Genomic DNA, 24,235 nt, shown 5'->3' on the forward strand with positions numbered 1-24,235 from the left:
TTAAAATACGCAATCTGTGGCAAAGATGTAGTCTTGCAAACATGCAGAAGCATGTTCACCTCATGTCAGTAATTGGATATTTTGCACATACAACCTTTTCAGTTACTCAAACTCTAATTAAACAGCATTGTTTTCTATACAGAAACATGCACAAGACCAGTTGTTGAAATGTTGTGACATGGCCAGAAAATTATTATATCTATGCTGTCTGTGATCAAAGCTCTAAGATTAACAATTTGAGCGAGTATGAGGTTAAGGCTTCTGATATTATAAATCTGGTGTTAAAGAATTAAAAAGTTCTGCTGTCATTTAATGTTGGAGTCAAAACTCTGATTGTCTATGTTGTGGGTTGAAGTTACATCAAACTGCACAGATGCTAAAAGGAATGTTTTTCTCATCCAAATTAAGAAAGAGATTATCGACAAAGTACCGGAACAGTTATGCTACTTTTACAGTCTAGTTTTAGCCCTGATTTTCCACCTGCTGACAGTTAATGTAGCCCGAAATCAGAGGCAAATCGATGCTTGTTCCTAAAAGTGTGCATTTTCAAAGACACAGTCTGAGGGAAGCGTGATGCCCGAGAGATATTTAGCAGGTTAAATATCTAGACCTGTCTGAGACTCTAAGTTTTGCAGAGTGAAATGCGTTTTGAATAGAAATAACATTAGCTACCTCAGACAGTTTTGTAGTGTGGAAAAAAAACAGCAGTCTGATAACTTTGAAAGTCATATAGTGTGTAAGCAGCACTAGAGATGGCAAATGGGGAGCAAGGTATACACCAGGGATCCTTAAATCTGGCCCACGAGATCCACTTTCCTGCAGAATTTAGCTCCAGCCCCAATCAAACACACCAGAGCATGCTAAGTAGATAAGTTTTATCAGAGTTTTAGCTAAACTCTACATGCATTGACCCTCCATGGCAAGATTTGAGTAACCCTGGTATACACTAACAAAGTCAAAAAGACAATGCCATTTTAATAGCATTTTGGTGTGGATGTAAAATGGTAGCAATAAAGAAAAAAGAAGATTTTAACTGCATATGAACATAGCAGGAAAGGTAATCTGGAGATTTCACTGCAACTGCACAGTTTAGTTACGTGAATGTAGCTATTGTACTGGTGGCCAAGTCAACAAGACGTTTTGATTTGGATGGTGGTTCCCAGCAAAGGATCTTCCCAACAGAATTATTAAATAGCTAAACCAGCATGACATATACAAGCAGAATAACAGCATAGCTATATTGGTCCAGGAGCTAGAACAGCACCAATCCAGAATTAACCAGCATTAATTAATTTGGTCAAACTGTCATTTTCATTAGGGTGGTTTGGTTTTGTTGAGGGTCTGGTGAGGGTCACAGTAATGCATCTCTCACTGGTGGGGATTTGGCTAATGCCTGCCAGGGAAACATGGGAATGCATTGTACAGTCATCCTTCTCTCTCTGGGGCATTAATCCTGTGTTATCTCATATCAGAGATGGTGTAGGGATCGTGTGCGTGAGGGATGATAAGATGAACAAACACTGCGGCTCATTAGAGCGAAGACATTGTGTAATCACTGCTCTAATCTCCCATAATCCCAGCATCTACAACCAGCCACACTCTCACAGCAGGTTTGCTCCTCCACCTCCCCTACCCTCTCTTTTCAGACAGGTCAGCTTTGGCAGCCTGAACCAGGTGAGACCCTGTAAATCAGAGGTGCTAGAAACTTCCAGGCAGGTGTTTAGAGGCAAGTTGGAGCTAAACTCTGCAGGGCACTGGCCCTTCAGGACCAAGTTTGGATATTGCTGCTGTAATGTAAGGTCCAGTCCTGCTTCTGGAGGGCAACTGTCCTGCAGAGTTTAGCTCCAACCTCAATTAAACACACCTGAACAAAGCTATTTAAGATCTGGATGATGAGAAACTTCCATACAGATGTGTTGGGGCAAGTTGGAGCAGAACCGGGGTAGCCAATCCTGCTCCTGGAGGGCTCCCATCCAGAGTTTAGCCCCAACCCTATTTAAACACACAAGAATCAGCTAATCAAGGTGTTAAAGATCACTAGAATAATGGTTTTCAATCCTGGTCCTGAGGATTCACTGTCTCCCTTATTTAACACACCTGATTCAGATCATCAGCTCCTTAGACGAGGACCCCATGAACTCCATGAGTTGAGTGTGTCAGATAAGAGAGACATATGCAATGTGCAGAGCGGTGGGTCCCTAGGACCAGGACTGAAAACCACAGCACTAGAAAATAACAGGCAGGTGTGTTGGAACTGAAGTCTGCAGAAAGGTAGCTGTAACCCAGTCAAACCAAGGAGGTCCACAATAACCTATGAGCATTTCCATTCATCTCAATGCCCAACTTAGAGCCAGTCACAAAAGTAAATAGCATGCGACTGATTACTCTGTAGCCAAAGGATAGTATGCCATGACAACACTGACTGGCTGAGGCACCAAGAACACACATAGTCCCAAATCCTTCACTGGTGACTATCCTGAGCAGTGATGTCAAAGGCAGCAGTCAGGCCATGCAAGCTATCCAATTAAAAAACGTACACCTCCTGACCTGTACATGTGGTGAGGAACATACAATATTTAAAAAGGGACCAAGTGCCCAAGGACAATATGAGTAAGAACTGAAAGGGGAGTGCTGTCTAGGAGCACAGAGAAGGTTTGGTCTAGGTATGAGGCTTGACCTGGCAGTTCCAACATGCTTCTTCAGGTTTAGGGCATGGAGGTCAGTGGCTTGACCTCTCTAGTGGGACAATGGTGGCCCAACATCCTAGCCCAACGGCTGAGATGTAGACCTACAATCAGGAGCTTGCGTGCATGGTGGCAGCTGTAGAAATGGGGTGGCCTCTTCGTGACAGCATTCTGATCAAAAACTGAATCACAAAGGGGATGCTAAGAACTGCAGCTGATATTACTTAATTTGTCAGACTGGAAATGGAAAGTCAAGTCAAGCATGCCGCATTGTGGGTCACAGTGTTCTGTATGCCCTGGTTTTACACTTTTTTTGCTATGTACTGTAGCAGGTCTCCAGGTATTCCATGAATCTGCATACTGAACAGCATATACATACCGCATTTCTTTCACATGTCTCTCAATTTTCACTTTCAGTGCCCTTTCCAAGTCTTTCTGGTTTCTGCCGTCTCATTTTCTCTACTCTCTTCTTTTGCTTTTCTCATCCTGCACTCCCTCTCTTTGTCTTTCTGTCTCTCTCTTTCGTGTATATGCCGTTTTCTTTCTTTTTTCCCTTCTCTAAACTAATAACAGAAAGGGTGCTCGTGGGCAACCCAGTGGAAAAAAAATCAATACTCTCTCATACAAAATCAAGATTTCTTTTATCCTGCCACTTTTGTTGCTTTTCTTTCTCACTCTTTCTCCAGCTGCCACTCCTCCGAGCTCTCCTACGCTGGTCTTTAGAGTGCCGTGGAACAGTGTCGTGGATTTTACGAGGTGGTCTTTCACAGGTTTTTGATCGATCGAAAATAATCAGATCTTTTCCCTTGATGCATCTCATCGGAGCACTCGTCTGACCTCTCGGCTCTTCAAGTTTCAGGGATTTTCAGGGCCGGCCAAACGCATGTGAAGTGTTGGCGGGGGTGTCGGGGAGGTTGGCCTTCTCTGCAAGCCGGCCCATCATACACACTCAAGCCTATTACTCCAACCTAGAGCCAGAGTGAAGAGAGGCAGGTCAGGTTTCTAGCCTCGCACACTCTTCAAAGAGAAAGACAGACAGAGGGAATAATGACAGGTTGAGCAGGGGGTGTTTTAGGCAGTAGCATTTGGTGGACTTCTGAAATGAGGAGGAAAAGACTTCTCTCTGTGGTATAAATTCATACTGAAGTTCCATTTGATGCTTACATGGTTTGTAGCTTAAAGCAGGGGTGTCCTCGAGGTCTACTGTCCTGCAGTCTAGTTAAATCGGCTAGCTAATTAAGGTCTCAGTAAGCATACTAGAAACTTCTAGGTAAGTGTGAAGCAAGTTGGAGCTAAACTCTGCTGGACACCAGCCCTCCAGGACAGAGTATGGACACCCCTGGCTTAAAGACTTTGGAACAGCATTTAGCTTACACCATCAACAATCAAGGTAAGAAATGAACATGGCTGTTATTCACAATCGATTACATTTAAAAGTACTATGCTGTGATTAAGATCTGTGAGACTCTGATCTGAGAGAGAGTTTAGTTACAGTTGATATGACAACAATTAAAAATACCCTCATGAGTTATGTTCGATAAAAAAACGGCACATATTTTTACTTATTATATGTATTTAATACAGCTGATTGTACTGAATTTATGCTACCTCTCTTCTATATTTATTAAAGAAAATCTGAATTTATTTTAAAATTTGGCTGCTGAACTCCATTTCTTTTCCAAATATTTCCTCCGCAAAAGTACTAAAATAATTAAACCGTTGTGAAACCAGAATCATTAATTAAATTCATTACACTGCTCCATGTGATCCCCATCTGTAGCCAACAAACAACCATTTATTATTATTCATGTTTCTCATATCACTCCATTCCAGTTATTAACAAGCACCTTCTTTTCAGACCATTAGACAATAAATCCTCAGTAAACACCACAATTTGGCTGTTCCCAGCAGGTCAGGTTTTGGATGGTTAGCAAAACTCCATTAACCCCTCATGTTACATGGTGGAACTACACTATCTGGTTCTAAAAAGCATCTTTCTCCACTGATGACCATTCGAAAAAAGTGTTTTTGTGGTCCACTGTCAAGATGTTATGTTGCTGAGACTCCATAGTGATTAGTCACATGACATACTACTCAGGTAATCTCAGGAGGTCCTGTGCCAGCCAGGCAACTGCCCTTGAGATGAATGTGAATTGTAACAGATAGTTTTCTCCAGCTATAATAGAGCTATATTTCCTTACAGTCATAGCATCTCATTGATAACACAAAGGAGGCAAATAAACGCTGCCTCTTTGTTAAACTTTTTCCACTGGTGTCAATGGTGGACAACATAACTTTACAATAAAGTAGCACATTATACATTACTCACTGTCATATTTTATTTTATTTTTGTATTGTATTTGCTGATCCAAACTGTTTTGAGGAGGCACTGTCTCTCCTGCTTCATCAGAGAAACTGCCACTGGTTTTAGGGTGCAGTTTGGCAGTTTGTAAAGGTCTAATGGGACGCACTGCTCCAGTATTACTGTCAGATGGCACAGATGGACAACAGAGGGAGAAAAGGCTCTCGTAGACGACAGAGAAAATGGGAAAAGAAGACAGGAGGGGGAGCGTGTTCTCTCACTTGCCGACGTGATTACACGCTGGCAGAACAGGGGCGAGGATATGGGGAGCAGACTTCCAGAGACGGATATAATGTGCTATTTTTTTTTTTTTTTTTTGTCTCTTTCTAAAGCACTGGTGATGCCACAATGCCTTCGTCATGCCAATAATGCCCCTCTGAAATGGAATGAATTGACAGAGGAAGGCAAAGAGACAGAGGGAAGGGGATGGCCGAGAAAGAGAGAGAGGGAGAAAGAGAGAGAGAAATGAAAAGCTCATTATAAGCAAGGCTCTCTTTTTTTCATACATCGCTCATTTTGTCTCAGCAGTTTGTTTTATTTATTTGAAGTTAGTGGCTTAATGAGATCCCAGAGGCCCAGAGCTGAGACGGAGGGAGAGAGAGAGAAAGAGAAGGAAGAAGAATGGAAAGACTGGGAAATAGAGAAGGACGAAAAGTACTTTTTTTAAAAAACGAAGGATAGGAAGGAAAGATGTGGAAAGAAGAAGAAAAAAAATGTTGAGAAACAGAGGCACAAGTAACTAAAGGGTGTAGATGGGTAATTTGCTGAAGACCGGTCAAGAACATGTTTGGGTCAAACTCAAAAGACAGAAATAAGAAATTAGATTTTGTTTAGAAATATTTCTAGAAGTGTTTTAATTATATTTGACTGTCAATTCTCATTACAGTAATACAACAATTCTTATTTTTTATACACATATATTTTTCACATTACATAATTTATAAATGTATACATTATGGTAGCATTTATTGTACTGGCATTAATTTCTACAAATTTAATAATCTGCCGCATGACATGTAATGTGAATCTAATGTGAATCACCATTGAAAATAACACCCTTTTTATGAAAGCATTACAGTAATGATAATCTGGGGAGAAAATGTGTTTAATTGTCATAAAAAAATTATGCAAAAATCTTAATGGGCCTAAAATGGTCCTTCATTAAATTCATGCACAACTGTAATATTTTATTTTTATTTTAATTTTGGGGGTGAAATATGACATGGGCATGTTTTCTTAAAAGCATCAACTATCAACTTCCTCTCAAGCACAACCAGAAGTCTCACCCATACATACTCATAAACACATTAGCTTTGTTCCATATCGTATTTAAGGGGACGTCACCAGCAGTAACTAAGCAATTGGAGGTCATTCATTTTCAGTCAGAGCTGATATGTGATAAATATGTGATAAAGCTAAGAAAAGTTCAACTGAGCAGCTATTAAAAGCAGCACCTACCAATGGAAGAAAATTTCTCTTGCTCGGGTGTCTTATGTGATCTGATTCCTTAGAGAAACAATAGTGTGAAAAGATGGAGATTACAGTTACTGTGAATGAGCCATTGTACTATATGATTTGTTTTGCCCATATATGGAGAAATAATAAAAACATTTTGTGGAAAACCGTATGAGGAATTGTCATCACTTCGGGTCAAGTTTGATTCATGCGTTGATAACTGTTCATCTCATTCATGACATGCTATTGATATACAACACACTGCTGCAATTCACATACAGCTATTTTGTGATCCATTATGTGTATTTTTAGTAGGAAGAAAATATACAATGCCTTCTGTCAAAATATATTTTAATTAGCAATACCCTACATACCAATATCCACTATAAAAAGAAAGCGGCCAGGCCTCCAGCAGTAAAATTGCTATGTGAACAATTTATTCCTGTGATGTCAAATCTGAATTTTCAGCACCATTACTCCAGTCTTCTGTGTCACATGATCCTTCCGAAATCATTCGAATATGCTGATTTGGTGCTCAAGACGCATTACTAATTATTAACAATGTTGAAAACAGTTGTGTTGCTCATCAATTTCATTCCATCCATTCACCCTCCTGTCAATTATACAAAATTTGGTCATGGCGACAGCAAGTACATAGGGTCCTTTTCCCTGGCAACTTCATCCAGTTCCTCCCAGGAGCTCCCAAGGTGTTTCCAAGCCAGCTGAAAGATATAATCCCACTAGTGCGTCCTACGTCTACCCTGGGGTCTTTTCCCATCTGAACATGCTGGAGCTTTGCCAGAAGGCATCCTTACAAGATGCCTGAACCACCTCAACTGACTCCATTCAGTGTGGAGAAGCTTGGCGCTAATGGTCTCCAGTCTCTCCGAGGTGTCAAAAATGTTAACCTTATCTCTCAGAGTTAGCCCCGGCACCCTGTTGTGTGTTAATGCATTACTTAATCTCATTGGGAGTTGCTAAGCTAACGATGCAATGCCTTGAAGATATAATTCACCCAAAAATGTTATCAACATTTACCCTCATGTTGTCATGTAAAAAAAAAAAAGAAAGAAAGAAGATATTTTGATGAATGTAGGTAACCAAACAGTTGCTGGTAGCCACTGACTTCCACAGTATGGAGGAAAAACTATGAAAGTCAATGGCAACCAATAATTGACCATTCGCTGGGAGTTTGATTGACAGGTGATCTGACCAATCGTAAGGCAGAATCTGCCATTTTGTCCATCAAACAAACCAGACAGGAAAGTAGATTTACATCTATGGACTCGAACTTGAAAAATGGTGTGTATTGATATCAGCTGAAACAAGATACGTTCTGATGTTCATTCATGTTTATTTAATACTATAACTAGTAAAGAGATGATTGGTTCACGTGTCGCTTGAACTGAGGCACTACAGTGATCTGTCAAGACACGCTAAAGAACCACAATTTGATTTTTATTGTTTGAATTTCTTTAAAAAATGCCAATTTTAAAGCCGAGTCTTTGTTTCATTCCAAAAGTAACCTGCTCTAAATTGTCTGTCGTCGTATTGTCAGTTTCCTCTTTGCTTTGTAACGTATTTTTTAACTGCGTGAGAACGTGATGAGTGGCGTGAGAACGCCATGGCTTGTTGGACATAGCAGCAGTAACTAAGGGGGTGGGTCTTTGCGAAGAGTCAATTGATTGATTACCTATATTCTTCAATATAATCCATACAAGTTTGGAAGAACTTGAGGGTAGGTTAATGATGACAGGATTTTTATTTTTATTTTTGGGTGAACTAAATCTTTAATCAGTTTGAAAAACATAATGTTGTGATCTGGAAAACTTGATTCTCATGCCAATTGCAGGGCAAATATTGTTGCCTAATGATTAACTGTATAACAGACTGTTCTCTCAGACAAGCAATTTCCTACATACCTCCTAGTTTCATGTGATTCTTCTTACATAATCAATACATTTCGCACAATAATTAGGGAAACAGTCCATTATCTTTACATTCGGTATTAGAGGTATATTTACAACACACTCTCAGTTGGTCCACCTTCTTGGATCAGAGCTTGTTGCAATGCATTATTGGGTTGCCTTCTCTTTGATGTAAAGAAGGTGTCTTCACCATCGTAGATGCCTAAACGCTGTTTTCACAACGGAGTTACTTTTCTGTTTCTCTCCATTTCCTTTTGTCTCTCCATCTCTCTCACTGGCCGCTCTTCTCCAAATTTGACAGATATACACCAGCGCCAGGCACAAGGGGGGCTTCGCTGTGCAGCGTGTGTGTGTTTAATGAAGCCCGGAGCACTTCCACACCCATGCAGGGAAGCTTTTGGCCATGGCTCTGAGACCTCCAGCCAGTGCTTCATGTAGGCAAAAACAAATCGAAAAAGGACGCCACATAAAACACGCAGACGGGAGTCGTGTTTATTCATTCATTTGATCTATTTGCTCTCTTTAAACAATGCTGTTTTATGGCGCAGTCAAATGGGCCCAAGGGTTGTTTGTATGCCGTGGGGGATGCGTGTGGTGCGTCTGCATCCAAGAGAGAGAGATACATATATAAGGTGCAACCTAAAATACACTCTCACCACACAGATGTTCACTGTCAACCATCAACCATCCTCAGTGGTGAGTCCAAGAATGCTTTTACCATCATGTAATACACTCTCACTTGCAAAATTGCCAGCCAAGATCAATTTAGCCCACTCCATCCTGGTGTAGCCCACAATAGCACTAACATAACCAGGGCTCATCTTGCAAAGGAAACTGGCACCAACAGAGTGCTGATATTACCCCAATGAGCCTCTCTGTCTCTGTTTCCGTCTATCTATCAGGGCGGACGGTTTGATAGTTGTAAGGAGCTGTACTTGAGCGGCTCTGTTGGCGTGAGTCACTGGAACATTCTCCACTCGTCCAAAGCAGAGAACGTTCACGCGGAGGCCACGCTGTCTGGTTTCTGGGCGAGGCGGCCTATCTGCCTGGGCGCAGACCCCCCCTTCTGGCCCTGGTTCATCCTAATAAGCCTAATCTTCCTATTTTTACTCCAACACCAATCTCCTATAATGGAGAGGAGCAATTTTCTCCCATAATTGCACTTGATTAAGTGGACCGCTGTGATTTTATATTTCCTTGTGTCTTGGGCTCTTTGCAAGAGTCACTGCGGCTGGTCTTGGGTTGTAATTGACCCTTTGCTAAGCTCTGGCCCATTGCTTGTTGCTTGCACGGAGAAGCTTAAAAAACATCTTTTGGCGGGGAGTAAAATGTGCTCAAAGTGGTACAAAAATTAATGGGTTTTATACTTACATGGGCTGAGATGAATTGCGACATCGCAGAGCATTTTTATCTGCCGTTTTTCTTTAAAGAAATTGTTAAATTATGCACTAACGTGATTAAAAACTGCAGTGACTGCAAATCGAGGCAAGCGCTTCTCACCGAAAAGAGAAAAGCCTCCTTTGACAGTGATTACAAATGATAACATTAGCATTAGTGAGCAGAACTTTTTCTAACGTTTCTACAACACGTTCACTTTCATTCTGTAGTTACCAGCACCTCTATTGTGGTCTGAATCGATACGTAAATTAATTCAGTTAACTAAGTAATTAAGTTATTAACATCCATTTAGTTTGTGGGAATAAATTTGTGATTTATTATTGCAAGAATAATGCAAGAAACGTTAAAGCAATTGATCACGTCGTACCACGCCTCTAGCCAAAACACACTGCAAACTGCAAAGTCAAGCATGCAAATTAGCTTTTCACAATTTGTTTAAATGACACTTCATGACAATTTGCAACACACTTACATTTATTTACTCTCAAAAATAAAGGTGCTTTAAAAGGTTCTTCACAGCGATAGAAGAAGCATTTTTAGTTCCACAAAGAACCATTCAGTCAAAGGTTCTTTAAAGGAGAAGTCCACTTCCGGAACAAAAATGTACAGATAGTGTGCACCCCCTTAGCATCCAAGATGTTCATGTCTTTCTTTCTTCAGTTGTAAAGAAATTATGTTTTTTGAGGAAACATTTCAGGATTTTTCTCCATATAGTGGACTGACATGGTGCCCCGAGTTTGAACTTCCAAAATGTAGTTTAAATGCGGCTTCAAACGATCCCAAATATGCTTGTAAACGATCCCAGCCGAGTAAGAAGGGTCGTATCTAGCAAAACAATCAGTTATTTTCATAAAAATAATAAAAATTCTATACTTTTTAAATGTCAAATGCTCCTCGTCTTGCTCTGCCTTAACTCTGTGTTTGTTCAGGTTCATGACAGTTAGGGTATGTCGAAAAAATCCCATCTCATGTTCTCCCTCAACTTCAAAATTATCTTATATCGCTATTTTACCATTTTTGTAAAGGGTGTTTGATCTTCTTTGCATGTTCACTTTGCAAACACTGGGTCGGAAGTTCTACAGTGATGTAGAATGATTTTTAAATGATTTTTGAAGTTGAGGGAGAAAATATGATTGCAGTTTTCAACATACCCTAACTGTCTTGAACCAGAATACACAGAGTTCAGGCAGAGCAACACAAGGCGAGCGTTTGAGATTAAAAAGTATTTAAATCATTTTTTTAAATGAAAATAACAGATTGTTTCGCTAGATAAGACCCTTCTTCCTCGGCTGGGATCATTTACAACCGCATTTGGGATCGTTTGAAGCCGCATTTAAACTGCATTTTGGAAGTTCAAACTCAGGGCACCATAGCAGTCCATTATATGGAGAAAAATCCTGAAATGTTTTCCTCAAAAAACAATTTCTTTACGACTGAAGAAAGAAAGACATTAACATCTTGGATGACAAGGGGGTGAGTACATTATCTGTAAATGTTTGTTCTGGAAGCGGACTTCTCCTTTAAAGAACCATCTCTTTCTTACCTTTTCATAATCTGAAAACCCTTCTTTCACCACAAAGAACCTTTAATGAATCAGAAAGGTTCTTCAGATCTTAAAACTTCTTTATGGAACCATTTAAACAAAAAAGGTTCTTCTATTGCATCGCAAAGCCTTTTTTAATTTGAAGAGTGAAGCATAAACTCAACCTTCTTGTTTTGGAGTCTCAACATTTGGGTACAGTACATTTGGTTATTTTTCTTTATCATGCAGTTAATCTAATTAAGATGTTAATAAAGTAGTCATTACAAAGGTAAATTACTTTAGTAGGCAACTTCTTAAGCTGTGGCTTAAAGAAGGGTTAACTGACTTCTAGACCTTTCCTATCCTGAACAGCCCCTCAGATCCTCTTGTAGAAGATCGGGCATCGCCGACAGACCCAGAGCACTTTTTTTCCCTCTATATAAGGTGCCTTTTGACACCGTGCTGTTTTCATTGACCGGAGCCGAGCATGAGGGAGATGAGGAGGAGGAGAGGAATAAAGAAATGAAATGGAAGAGAGAGAGGGTGGGGGGGGCAGCGTAGGAAAATACAGTGGCTTTTAAGGGCAGAAACAGCCTGTTCAGCACATATGCAAACGTGCTGCAGCAGTGGCAAAGTCTCGCACTCAGACACACGCTCATACACACGAGCACAGATGCCTGTCCGTAGATTATGTGTGTAAATGTGTGTTAGAGGCTGTTATGTTGTGTGGACTATCATCCATATCTTGGTGTCATACAGGGATGAGTGTGGCCCTGGAACAGTGCGTCCCTGTTGCGCTGTGAGACTATTACATGGTCTAACAGAGCCTAACTAATAACCTGGACCGGATCACCCAATTCCCTCCACCTCTTCACATCAGCACGTGGCACAGGAACAGGCCCTTTTTTTCACTCTCCACTTTAACTTACTTCCTTCTTTCACCAACTTTCTCTTCATTTCATTTCACTCCATCTCATTTAACCACATGCCTTCCGAACTGATAAAAATGGAAACCTTGAATGCAATCCGAGTCAGAGCATCTGTCAGATGCATACAGTACTAGTCAAAAGTTTTTGAACAGTAACAAATTTCATGTTTTTTAAAGTATTCTTTTTTTTTTTACCTGTACTCCTACCTGTTTACATACGTAATGTAATGGCACAAAGACGAACGGTCGCATGCTTGAATGCCCAGCTAAAACCTACCAGTACCACTCAAATTAGAAAACATTATTACAAGCTTACTGCTGTAAATCAGGCTAAGATAAGGGGGTAGTTCTAAGCACTGGCTGGTTATGTACTTGCTCAAAAATTGATTTTGGATCATTTTTAAACAAAAAAAGTCACAGCCTGCAGCTTTGATTGCAATAGTTCCATCATACTTAAATTGAACTCAGTACAAATGGGGGAAAACATTCTCTTTTGAATCTCCATGTGCAAGAATGTGAGAATGTGAATATGGCAAAGACAAACGCCGACAGCACAAAAATTATCCATTTCCATTTATACAAAATCGCCACCTGTTTTCTAGTATACACAGTGCACACATTTATTTATGCATTAAATTACAGATAAAAATAACATCAATTTGTGTCTTAATGTATGTTGTGGCATGACAGTATATTTTGGTCCATGCATTTAAGACATGCTCTTAAATGTGATGCACATAACGCTGTTTTAATCAACTCTACGTTTAATGTTGTATTAATCAGACGGTGGATCAGCACCTAGAGACGACCTCTACAGCCCTGAATGTCAGCGGAGTCCACATCAACTAGATGAGCCCCAGAGACGGATCCACATTAAAGACCACATCACCTAGACGGCTGTCGGCACAAGACCACGGGAACTTTGGCCAGAGGAGAACTGGCCCACCGACTGAGCGTGGTTTCTGCCAAGGTTTTTTTCTCCATTTGTCACCGATGGAGTTTTGGTTCCTTGCCGCTGTCGCCTCTGGCTTGCTTAGTTGGGGACACTTTCTCTTAACACAATATTGCATTTTATTTTATTGTTTTTGATTAACTACCTTTACCTATAATGTGAGTGTTTAATGTTGCCTTTGGCATTGTTGATGTACTGTTTCCTATTTAATACTGTACAGCCGCCTTGTCACAATTCTGTATTGTTAAAGGCGGTATATAAATAAAGGTGACTTGACTTGACTTGACTTGACTGTTCCACTATCTTGTGTATCTACTACAGCTGAAGTCAAAAGTTTACATACACCTTGCAGAATGAACAAAGTGTTCATTATTTTATCAAAACAAGAGGGATCATACAAAATGCATGTTGTGTTTTTATTTAGCATTGACCTGAATAAGATATTTTACATAAAAGATGTTTACATATAGTCCACAAGAGAAAATAATAGTTGAATTTAAAAAAAGTCCCCGTTCAAATGTTTACATAAACTTCATTCTTAATACTGTGTTGTTACCTGAATGATCCACAGCTGTTTTTTTTAGTGATAGTTGTTCATGAGTCCCTTGTTTGTCCTGAACAATTAATCTGCCCGCTGTTCTTCAAGTCCTGCAAAGGTCTTTGGTTATTCCAGCCTTTTTGTGTATTTGAACCCTTCCTAACTATTACAGAAGGTGCAAATGCTCACTGATGCTCCAGAAGGAAAAATATTACATTAAGAGCCAGGGGTGTAAACTTTTGAACAGAGTGAAGATGTGTACATTTTTCTTATTTTGCCTAAATATCATATTTTTCATTTAGTACTGCACTTCAGAAGCTACAGAAGATACTTAGACAAAATAAGTTAAATTTACACGGATCTTCAAATTCAAAACATTTTCACCCCTCGTCTTTTAATGCATCATGTTTCCTTCTGAAGCACCAATGAGTGTTTGAACCTTCTGTAATAGTTGCATATGAGTCCCTCAGTTGTTCTCAGTGTCAAAAGATGGATCTCAAAATCATACAGTCATTGTTGGAAAGAGTTCAAATGCATAAAAATGCTAAAAAACCAAAGAATCTCTGGGACCTAAAGGATTTTTCTGAAGAACAGCAGACAGTTTAACTGTTCATGACAAACAAGGGACTCATGAACAACTATCACTAAACAAAAAAACATAACTGTGGATCATTCAGGTAACAACACAGTATTAAGTATCAAGTGTATGTAAACTTTTGAACGGGATCATTTTTATTAATTCAACTATTATTTTCTCTTGTGGAAATGTAAACGTCTTTAATGTGAAATATCTTATTCAGATCAGTACTAAACAAAAATAACATGCATTTTGTATGATCCCTCTTATTTTGATAAAACAATTAACATTTTGCAGATTCTGAAAGGTGTATGTAAACGTTTGACTTCAGCTGTATTTGCCATTTACTGTTGATCTACTGAAGCATCTGGGCAACCGTACCTTTTCTGTGCTTGCGCCCGGCACTGAGGTGAAGCTGGAGTGCAAGGTTGAAACGCCTCCCATGTGTTGTGGTCGTAAAGTGAAGGTTCTTCATCTAAATAAACAATTCTTGTGAAGAAAAAAAAAGAGATTGTAAACCAGGCTTAGGTCAATAGTTTCAGTGTCTCAGTTTACAGTAAATGCAGCAAACATTACACAATAACATGCAGCAAATGTGCTGTAAGTTTAACTTGCATTTGGGAATGCAACAACTACAGCATTCCATGCAAACCAGGGGTTTACTAATTTGTATATTTTTATTTTTTAAAATGTAAGTCATCTGCAGTTGGATCCTGTCTTGTTTCTGAGTCTGCTTACATGACAGAATCCAAAATAAATTTTTAAGGTATGGTATATAAATTTAAAATTTCAGTATCATAATTTGTTATATAGTACTATATGGTATAATGTCAGTGAAGGGTTTTTTTTCAGCACCAAAAATAGTCATAACTTCCACCCCTTTTCAGAAATGCCTTTAAGATTTTAACGTAAATAACATATTTTAATAACTGTTTGACTGGTCTAATAAAGTTCCCAAAGCCTATATTACACTATGAATTCACCCTTTCTAGCCCTCCTGCATTCATAACCCCCCTCAAAATATGGATATTGGTCAATGAGCTGCCAATCTCTATTTGTTTTGGAGTACGATCCCTCTGGATGTGTTTGAGTGATTTTTATGTTCCTGTTAATCTGTTTGCAGTGTTTTTGAGGGCTTTCCAAAAGCACTTGCCTCCAAATTCTGCTCCTGGTGATTGAGCACACATCTGTTTCTCAAGCAAACACTGTTCACGCAGAAACCACAGAATTTCTGCACACGCACCCCCCATACTTAATGGACTTGTATGCTCACGCAGCCATTTTTATGATACGTGAGCATGGTGCGCTTGTGTTGTTTGAATTGCGTCTATGCTATATTCGCGGTGACTGGATCAATGTTATTGGTATATCTATGCAATGAAGAGAACTCATGTAAGAAAATCACTCAGTGAGATTCTGTGGTGTCATCGACTGTAATAGGCCCTTTCACATGACTTCAACATAAGCGTTTGGCCTTCATATGAAAAGCGATGCACAGAGACGGTTTAACAGGGTTGCTAGGTAGCAAGAAAATAGGAAATTTAAAAAGTAAACCAGGGCCTGGCAACCTTAAGTAATCATCTGCATATGAGAAAAAACATGAATGAAAGTTGGAATAATTTTTATTTTAGGATTTATTTAATTTATTTTCATTTACAGTATTAAAATAACTATAGCAAATGAATTCACAGATAACAGACAATAGATTTTAATTAAAAAATAAATATGTAATTTTTAATAATATAAAATATAATAATATAATATATTTTAATAATATAAATTTATAGATTAATAGATTTTAATAAAAATGAATTTATCTGATTGAATTATCTGATTGCTTTATATATTTATCTATGATTAATTTAATAAAAATAAAAATATATGAAAAACTAAATCAATTAATAATAGATTAATTTCAATAAAAACTAAATATATTAATAATAAATGTCAATACTGTACTGTAAAACTAACAAAATAATGAAAAAAAGTATATATATATATATATATATATATATTATAGTTATTTTACAGTGCAGCAGTATTAATATAATAAAAATAATAATAGTCAATAATAAAAAAATATTAATAATAAATGTCAATAAAAATGTATTTTATATGCATGTACCTATATGCAGTTTCCCACCAAAATACAGGGGTTTTACTAATATAATATAAAGTTTTTATATATATATATATATATATATATATACACACACACACACACACACACATATATAATATATACCATTTTTTTTTTTTTTTAGTTATTTGACAGTGCAGAGGTATTAATATATTATTATTCTTATTCTTATTCTTATTCTTCTTATTATTATTATTATTATTAATAATAATAATAATAATGATGACGTTAATGTTAATAGTATTATTAATCCCACTTAAAACTATCAGGCCTGAAAATGAATTCACAGATATAATAGACAATACATTTTAATAAGAAATTAAAAACTTCATCTATTCATTTAATAAAACCTACAATAAAATTATAATCTAAATTTATTAATACATTTTAATAAAAAATGAATTATCTAATATTTATCTAAATTACTTTAATAAAAATAAAAAAGAAACTAAATCTATTAAAAATAAATGTCAATAAAAATTACATATTTATATATATGCATTCAATAAAAAAATAAATAATTTATATAAATAATTAAAAATTGCAATTAACCAAAGTATATTAATAATAAAATGAAATGAAATGAAATGAAATAAAATAAAATAAAATAAAATAAAATAAAATAAAATAAAATAAAATAAAATAGGGTACCACTCCAAAAACTGATTGGGATGCTCAGACAAACAGAGGAGGGGGAAAAAAAGGTACCAGTGTCTACAATTGTCACAGGAAATCAACTTCCAAAAGGCTTAGTTGACATCACAGTCATTGAATACTAAATCATGTTTTGTTTGGCTATATTTGTTATTATATTTGTTTTCGAAATGAAGCTGAGGGCTATTTGCAGTCGTGAAGATGAATTCTCAAGTGGTCAGTCTCCAGTGGGGATTGCGGCTGATGAGTTTAGAGACTCGCCCATCCTGTAATCCCTATTGTCTTTGATACACTTTTTTTTTTTTTTTTTGGCAAAGCGTATTCTTTCCTTAGGGATGTGATTGAGTTACGCTGGGGAAATCTCTTACCAGCACTCTACGGTTTGGGCGAGATGCATTAAACGCCTGTTGTGTTCTCACCAGACTGAGCCATTTTACACCGCCCTCACACCCACAGGCAACAGATCTGTGTTTTTTGTGTGTGTGTGTGTGTGTCTGTCTCACATGCACACAAACACAGAACGCTCGCTCACTTTCCCCCGTCAGTCCCTCGCCTCAACCCCCCACCTTTTCCCTCCATCACTTTAGTGACGTTCAGCACTGGGCCGTGACGTTACAGAAAAACAGAGGGCAAATCGACAACGGAGGCAAGACAGACGTGAGAGAGATGATGTGGGGTGGGAGGGTTCCTGTGAGGGAAAAGTTGCAGAGAACAAAAAGAACAAAAGAGGTGCGAAACAGTTAACAAAATACACGGTACAATTTAGAAAAGGTTGTTGCGTACACCACAAGATACTATTAAATAAAGCCTATTGTATAACGTTTATTTGTTCATTCAAAATATTTATTTTGGCGCTGCATGCTGATTTTACAGCTGTTCTTTTAAACTGAACAGTGTAACTTTTATGTTTGGTTGACTACATTTTAATTGGATTAATGGCTGAAATCTCAAGTTAGCAATGCTGAAATTTGTGTGTGTGTGCGCGAGGCGACTGCACGATCAGTTACATTTAATAAAGTAAAGATATAACAAATAAAATGCATTTAGAGAGTCACAAAAACGAAAGTGGCCTATAATTTTCAAAATATTTTTTCTTGTTAATCTGTTATTTATGAAAAAAAATATTTTGTGTAGGCTAGCCCTACTTATTTTATTCCTTTTATAATTTATGTTTTTCTCCGTTCACTGAAGTGCAGCAAACCTGTTTCTTGATTTGATACAATAACATGCAGAACTAAGAAATTATTTTTTTCCTATTAAGATATTTATTTTGTTAAAGAAAAATGACTGTAAAAAGTGTAAAGAATTAAAAAAAATAACATGAAGTGTTTGTCATGTTCTGACCATAAAGAATATTTTCAAGCCACAATTAACCATCTGGTTTTTACAACTTTCACATTGTAGCAAAAATCTGCCTTTAAACTTGAAAGAAATAAAAATGTAACATTTATCATGATAATTATTGATATCGACTAATATGAAAAAAAAAAATGATTGTGATCATATTTTGGCCATATCGCTCAGCCACAGTGACTACCGATATTTATGCATTTTATGCTAATAGTCGGCTGTACCGTTAGTAAGTTCTCATTTATTTACATTACAAGCTATCAGAATTTTATCTTACTTTTTGACCATATAAATATCAGCAACTGCACCAGATTTTACATTTTGCTCAGTTTGGGCCTCTGAATAATTTCTTATGTTCATGTGCAAGTATGAGCCCCACATTTTCACTATATAAGCCTGATATATAAAATATGATACAAAATTTTATATTTTGTCTAAAGCTTCAATAAACAGGTTTCAATTAGACTTATTTCATATCTCAGGTATTACCGGGTTAAAAAGCTAAATACACTGAAGCGATTTTTATTAAATTGCCATTTAAATTTAATTTACATTCATTATTAATTTATTTTCTTCTTGCATTTAGAGCGGTACTTGTCTAACAGAAAAACAATGACATTATTTAGTGGATCAAACAGCATTTGAAGACATCGATTTACGCCAAGGAGCAAAAATAAAAGTTATGAAACTAAAGGATACTAATAAACAGCACCATTCAACTAAAGATCATATTTTGTCAAGAACTTTATTACAAGCTATTTTGTATATAGAAGAACTTCTGCGCAAGGACTCAAATGAATCAGTAAATCCTTTTTTGAACTGATTAATTTAAACAAGCCATCTGAACAAATCAATCCACTTGTGTAGTCTCTACTAGGGGTCAACCAATTCTCGGTGCCAATATTACGCGTTTTACACGTGTTATCGGTATCAGTCTTTCCAAACCAATTTGCTGACAGCTCTGCTCTCTTCTATCATACCCTTGTCCTTATTTTTCATATTGCCTGTGCATAGTTTCGCTGGCCTCTGCAGCAGATCACACAATAAATAAATGCACAATCGCTTACTTTATGTTGTCCGTGTTTTGTTTCGCATGACAGCGCACTGTGCAAGTGTTGCCAAGTCCACAGTTTTCCCACGGAATTGGGATACTTTTTCACTGTTGTCATGGGTTGTTTTTTAACTCCGCAGGTTGAAGCGACTCCACTAGTATGATATTTACCCCCCGAAATGTGTTTGGACTAGTTTTACACTAGCTTTAAGAAGCAATTTTGTTGCGAAAATATGGCAACCCTGTTTGTGTTGTTCTTTATGTGCATGAAGGTCAGTGCACAACCACATTTAAAAAATAAAAAATGTGAACAGCTATACAAAAAAAAAAATCAGATATGAGCAAAAATCATGTGAACATAGCCCTAGTCTCTACTCTATTTTAAATGCAAACCTCTCACTATGTATATTACAGTTTTCAGACTCAAAAAAGATGAATCACTATCTGATATTTTGGTATGGAGATAAAAGATAAAATGGAGATAAAATTATGATTTTTATTTTTTTGGTAGTCCTCAGCACAAAGTGAGTGTATGTTAGCATAATTTGTTCTTTGCTTTTGGGATCTGACAGACGGTTTGGACATGGAAATGATGATGTGTGACGTCAGACTTCACAATCTGACTAACTAGAATGAATCAGCCTTTTCAGTGCTCTATTTGAGAGAGAGAGGACATAATAGGTGACCATGTGTAATTATGTAGCATTTTGTCCCAATATACTACTGCTCACTGGAAAAAAAAACATCTTGCTACTAGAAAAGCTACGCTATTTTGAAAACAACTCAGCTATTGTCACGCTACTAAAAATGTGGTTAAGTTAGTAGCATTGGTGCTTTTAGTTAGTTACTCCCCAGCACTGATGAAATGACTGTGTGCCATGAACAGAAAAAAAGGTACAAGTAGGTGTACACTGTGTGTGAGAGAGCTGCGATGTGAGCGATTTTCTGTCTGTCAGGAGGCGACGTTGCGAGTGTTGGCGCTTGAGGTGAAAGAGCGGTGAAGCAGATGAGATGGCCTACAGATCTGATGAGAGACGGATTCCCTCGGAAAGAATGACAGAGCTTAATAATTCAGAGAGTGATGCAATGGAGGAGGGAAAACGAGAGACGGAGAGAGCGATAAAAAGAGAGGAGGGCGATAGGTGATGGCCTGGGGTGCAATAGTGTGAAATCACCAGCGTTTTGTTTTTAGGGCAATAAAGAGTTGTATTCCTCACAGACTGTCTACGCTGCGGGTGAGCGGCACAACATGATGCAACTAAACTAGATTGCACTTATTATAATCAAGCACAGCCTTTTTGTTAATACTGGGAATAATCTAGATTGTTTGCATATACCATAGTTTGCAGGGGGTCAAAGTTTGGCAAGTTATTAGTTGGCCCCTGCTTGCGTATAAATGTGTCTTAGCAGTGTGTGGGCACAACCACCCTACAGTGATAAAAATCCATTCACTTCTTTGTTTTTTAATCCCCAGAAAACCTAAAAAGTCTCGATTATCAAGCCGTTTTGATTTTCTGAGCAGTATGACGTCATATTGCTCAGGCCCCACCCACAACCGGAAGAAATGCAGGTGTTTTGTTGTTGGATGTAAAGGTGAACATAACCGACATCAGAGCCAATGAGAACGCAGTGGATTAGTTTGGTTTTTGTTGGTAGCGCGCCACCGCAAACACAAAAAAAGAAGAGGAGGGAGGAGTGAGCAGTAGCTCATTATCATTTAAAGAGACATGCAAAGAGGGTGTTGTTTTGCACAACCATAGAGGAATTTAAACAAGGATGTTGCAGACATCTCATGAAGACCCTAAAGAATCACACCAACTTGTGGAAAATGGGCATCCGACGTCACCTTTAAGCACACTCTACACCAGGGGTGCTCAACCCTGTTCCTGGAGATCTACCTTCCTGCAGAGTTCAGCTCCAACCCTGATCAAACATACCTGAACCAACTAATTAGGATCTGAAGGAGCACTTGATAATTACAGACAGGTGTGTTTGATCAGGGTGGGAACTAAACTCTGCAGGAACGTAGATCTCCAGAAACAGGGTTGGGCACCCCTGCTTTACACTATTGTTTATTTATTTATTTTTATTGGATTTTATTTTAGGATTATTGGAGTATATTTTATATTTTGCAAGAAATATTATTTCAGTTTAATTTTAAATTTCATGTTTAATTTACTGTGGTTTGCTATTTCTTTATGTAAAATTTGCTAGCTATTTCTAAGTGAGAATTGTTTCTACAACTTTTTTTCAGTGTACATTTATGAGAGCAGTTAAAATCGAGCTACTGGTGGTAAAGTTGTGGTTTTTATTTATATTTCCAAATTTACATTAGACAATGTGTCATGAAATATCTGAAATATTAAATAGACATTGCTGGGGTTGAATATCATTTCGATTTTAGCATTTCCAATTCGGTTTTGATTCCAATAACGTATAAAAAAAATAAAAATCAAACATATTCATTCTGTGTATTTTTGCAAAACATTCTGTTGCAGCTGAGTACCATAAACAAAAATCAGTTTGATGGCCCAACTGGGCTGAAAAGCCTTGACATAAACACCTCAGTTGATCTGACTAAGCTCGATCACAAATGAAATTTCAATCGGATTGGAAAGGGAGGTGTAGACCTGATAAAATTTGTTCAAAAGGGGAAAAAAAAAGTGTGTAAATGCTTGAGTCTCAAATAGTTTTTTTAAACGTCATACAAACATTCATATGCTATTCACGTCTTACGAACTGGTCAGTGGAGGAGACTCATGGGAATGAGTGGGAACTTCACATACATTCAACTTGTGCTGGAAATACATGTAATGTGCACATAAATGAAAACTGCCAAGTTTAGGGTATATATAAAGAGCACTTTGCCAATCTGAGAACGAATTGGATTCATTCCGATTCCCAAAAAATTTGTCAATGTAACATACTGTATTATTAGTACCCCAATATGACAAATTACAGTGCTGCCATTAAACTAAGCTGAAGTCAAGGCATTTGCAGTGTAGAAAAATTTTTGTTTGAGCATTTACACTGACAAAATGTGCTTAACTTTGTTGCCTGGGTCACGGTTGCTTATGTTGCCAGAAAAGGGAAAATTTGGCAGTGCAAATCGCTGTCCATGCGAATAGTCCTTTTACATAATCACACCCGGGTTGGCCTGGCTAACTAAAGAGAGACGCACAGCCCGCTCCAATATTTCTCTCTTTTTACTACCAGCCCCTCATTATGTTTAAGTAGCAGGGCTCTCCATATACCATAATACCCATAAGTCCAATTCCTTTCTAATAAATAGCAGCGTTGCCATTTTGACTGTAACAAGTTTTCTTTAAACTCATTAATTTCATGCATGGGGCCTAATTAGGAAGGTCTTGCCGAAGCATATGCACTGCCAAAATGCAGCCAGTGAATTAGTAGCATAAAAAAATCATGTTTGTTTGTCATATACCACTGAATAGCAACAGAAAGTCAGTGTTATTGCTCAACTTGTACATTGAAGTGTAATAAACAGAAGTTATTCCCTTGTGTTTGGAAACACATCATGTTCATTTCAGTCCAGTTGTTGTGGCCTAATGCTGAGAGGATAGAGACACAGCAGCACCCAGTGGTACTTTATCATATAACAACAGCTCCTTTTACTCTCTTCTTCTTTGTTGCTGGTACATGGTAATAAAAAAAAAAAAAGTGCATTCCAATTAATCTCAACCAAACTACAGTTCAGTTATTTTCATATAAAGTAAAAATAACTTGAACAAAAAAAAATACACCTAACACAATAAAAACTTGATTACATATTAAAACATGATTTTTTTTTTTATTTAAAAATCTGTTTTTGCAAATCAACTCTTCACATGCTTTTTAATTATAATTATAAAAATTATAATTAAGTTCTTTTAATTAAACATTATCTAGTAGCATTAAAAATGTCAAAGATATTGTAGGCCTACAGACTCTTTATATAATTTGATGGGAACGCGTTATTTTAATTAAAACCTACATACTGTAACAATTAAGATGTCAACAAAGTAGGCCTATGGTATGGCCTCTGTCAGTAATACAATGATACTTTGAGATGTACTTAAACTATTTATATTTAAATGGTAAGCCAATTTACTTCAAAGAATACCATATTACCATGATGGCAGTTGTATTTTGTAATTTGTAAATACCGTTTTGGAAACAATTTTACCTGAAATACTGCATCGTTCAAGTCCATGTGCAGGTGTGGCAACTTCAGCGTTCAGACAAACATCCGCTTTTCCCGCGCTCTTTTTGTTCACGGTGTGCTCAAGTATTCTGTCACTGTTTGAAGGACTGAGAAATCGCTCCAAACGATTCGGTGCGCGAGTGAAATGATCTGTCAGAACTATGAATTGATTGTAAATCTAAATCCCGTTTGACTGAACCGACTCAAAAGAATGATTCATTAACTGAACGGACATCGATTCGCTGCGCTTCTCAGAAACAGTAGGTTGAGAAAATATGGGACTTTTTAGTCCATTCTGTTTAATTTAACTGTTTTATTACATGGTTCTTCAAAATACTTGAGTCTGGTTGTTCAGTCTTGGCATTCTATTATATTTCTTAATATTAACAAAACTGAAATTGCTCTACATAGTGTGTCTTATTTAACACTGGTCAAACGCAGCCGGCGTCGCCTCTCTGTTGTCGATTATAGTGAATGATTTTGCATCACTTC

At 37.4% G+C, this 24,235-nt stretch overlaps 1 long non-coding RNA gene across 1 annotated transcript; it reads right to left on the minus strand.

Moving 5' to 3' along the window:
• Positions 1-3,027: 3,027 nt before the first annotated feature.
• Positions 3,028-23,936, minus strand: LOC127163068 (uncharacterized). Its single transcript, XR_007827441.1, has 3 exons — positions 23,726-23,936; positions 14,726-14,833; positions 3,028-3,652 (listed from the first exon to the last, which is right to left on the minus strand). It is a non-coding gene; the product is annotated as an uncharacterized LOC127163068 (long non-coding RNA).
• Positions 23,937-24,235: the final 299 nt, after the last annotated feature.

The sequence above is a fragment of the Labeo rohita genome, chromosome 3 (genome assembly GCF_022985175.1).
Source record: "Labeo rohita strain BAU-BD-2019 chromosome 3, IGBB_LRoh.1.0, whole genome shotgun sequence".
In the NCBI taxonomy this organism is placed as follows: Eukaryota; Metazoa; Chordata; class Actinopteri; order Cypriniformes; family Cyprinidae; genus Labeo; species Labeo rohita.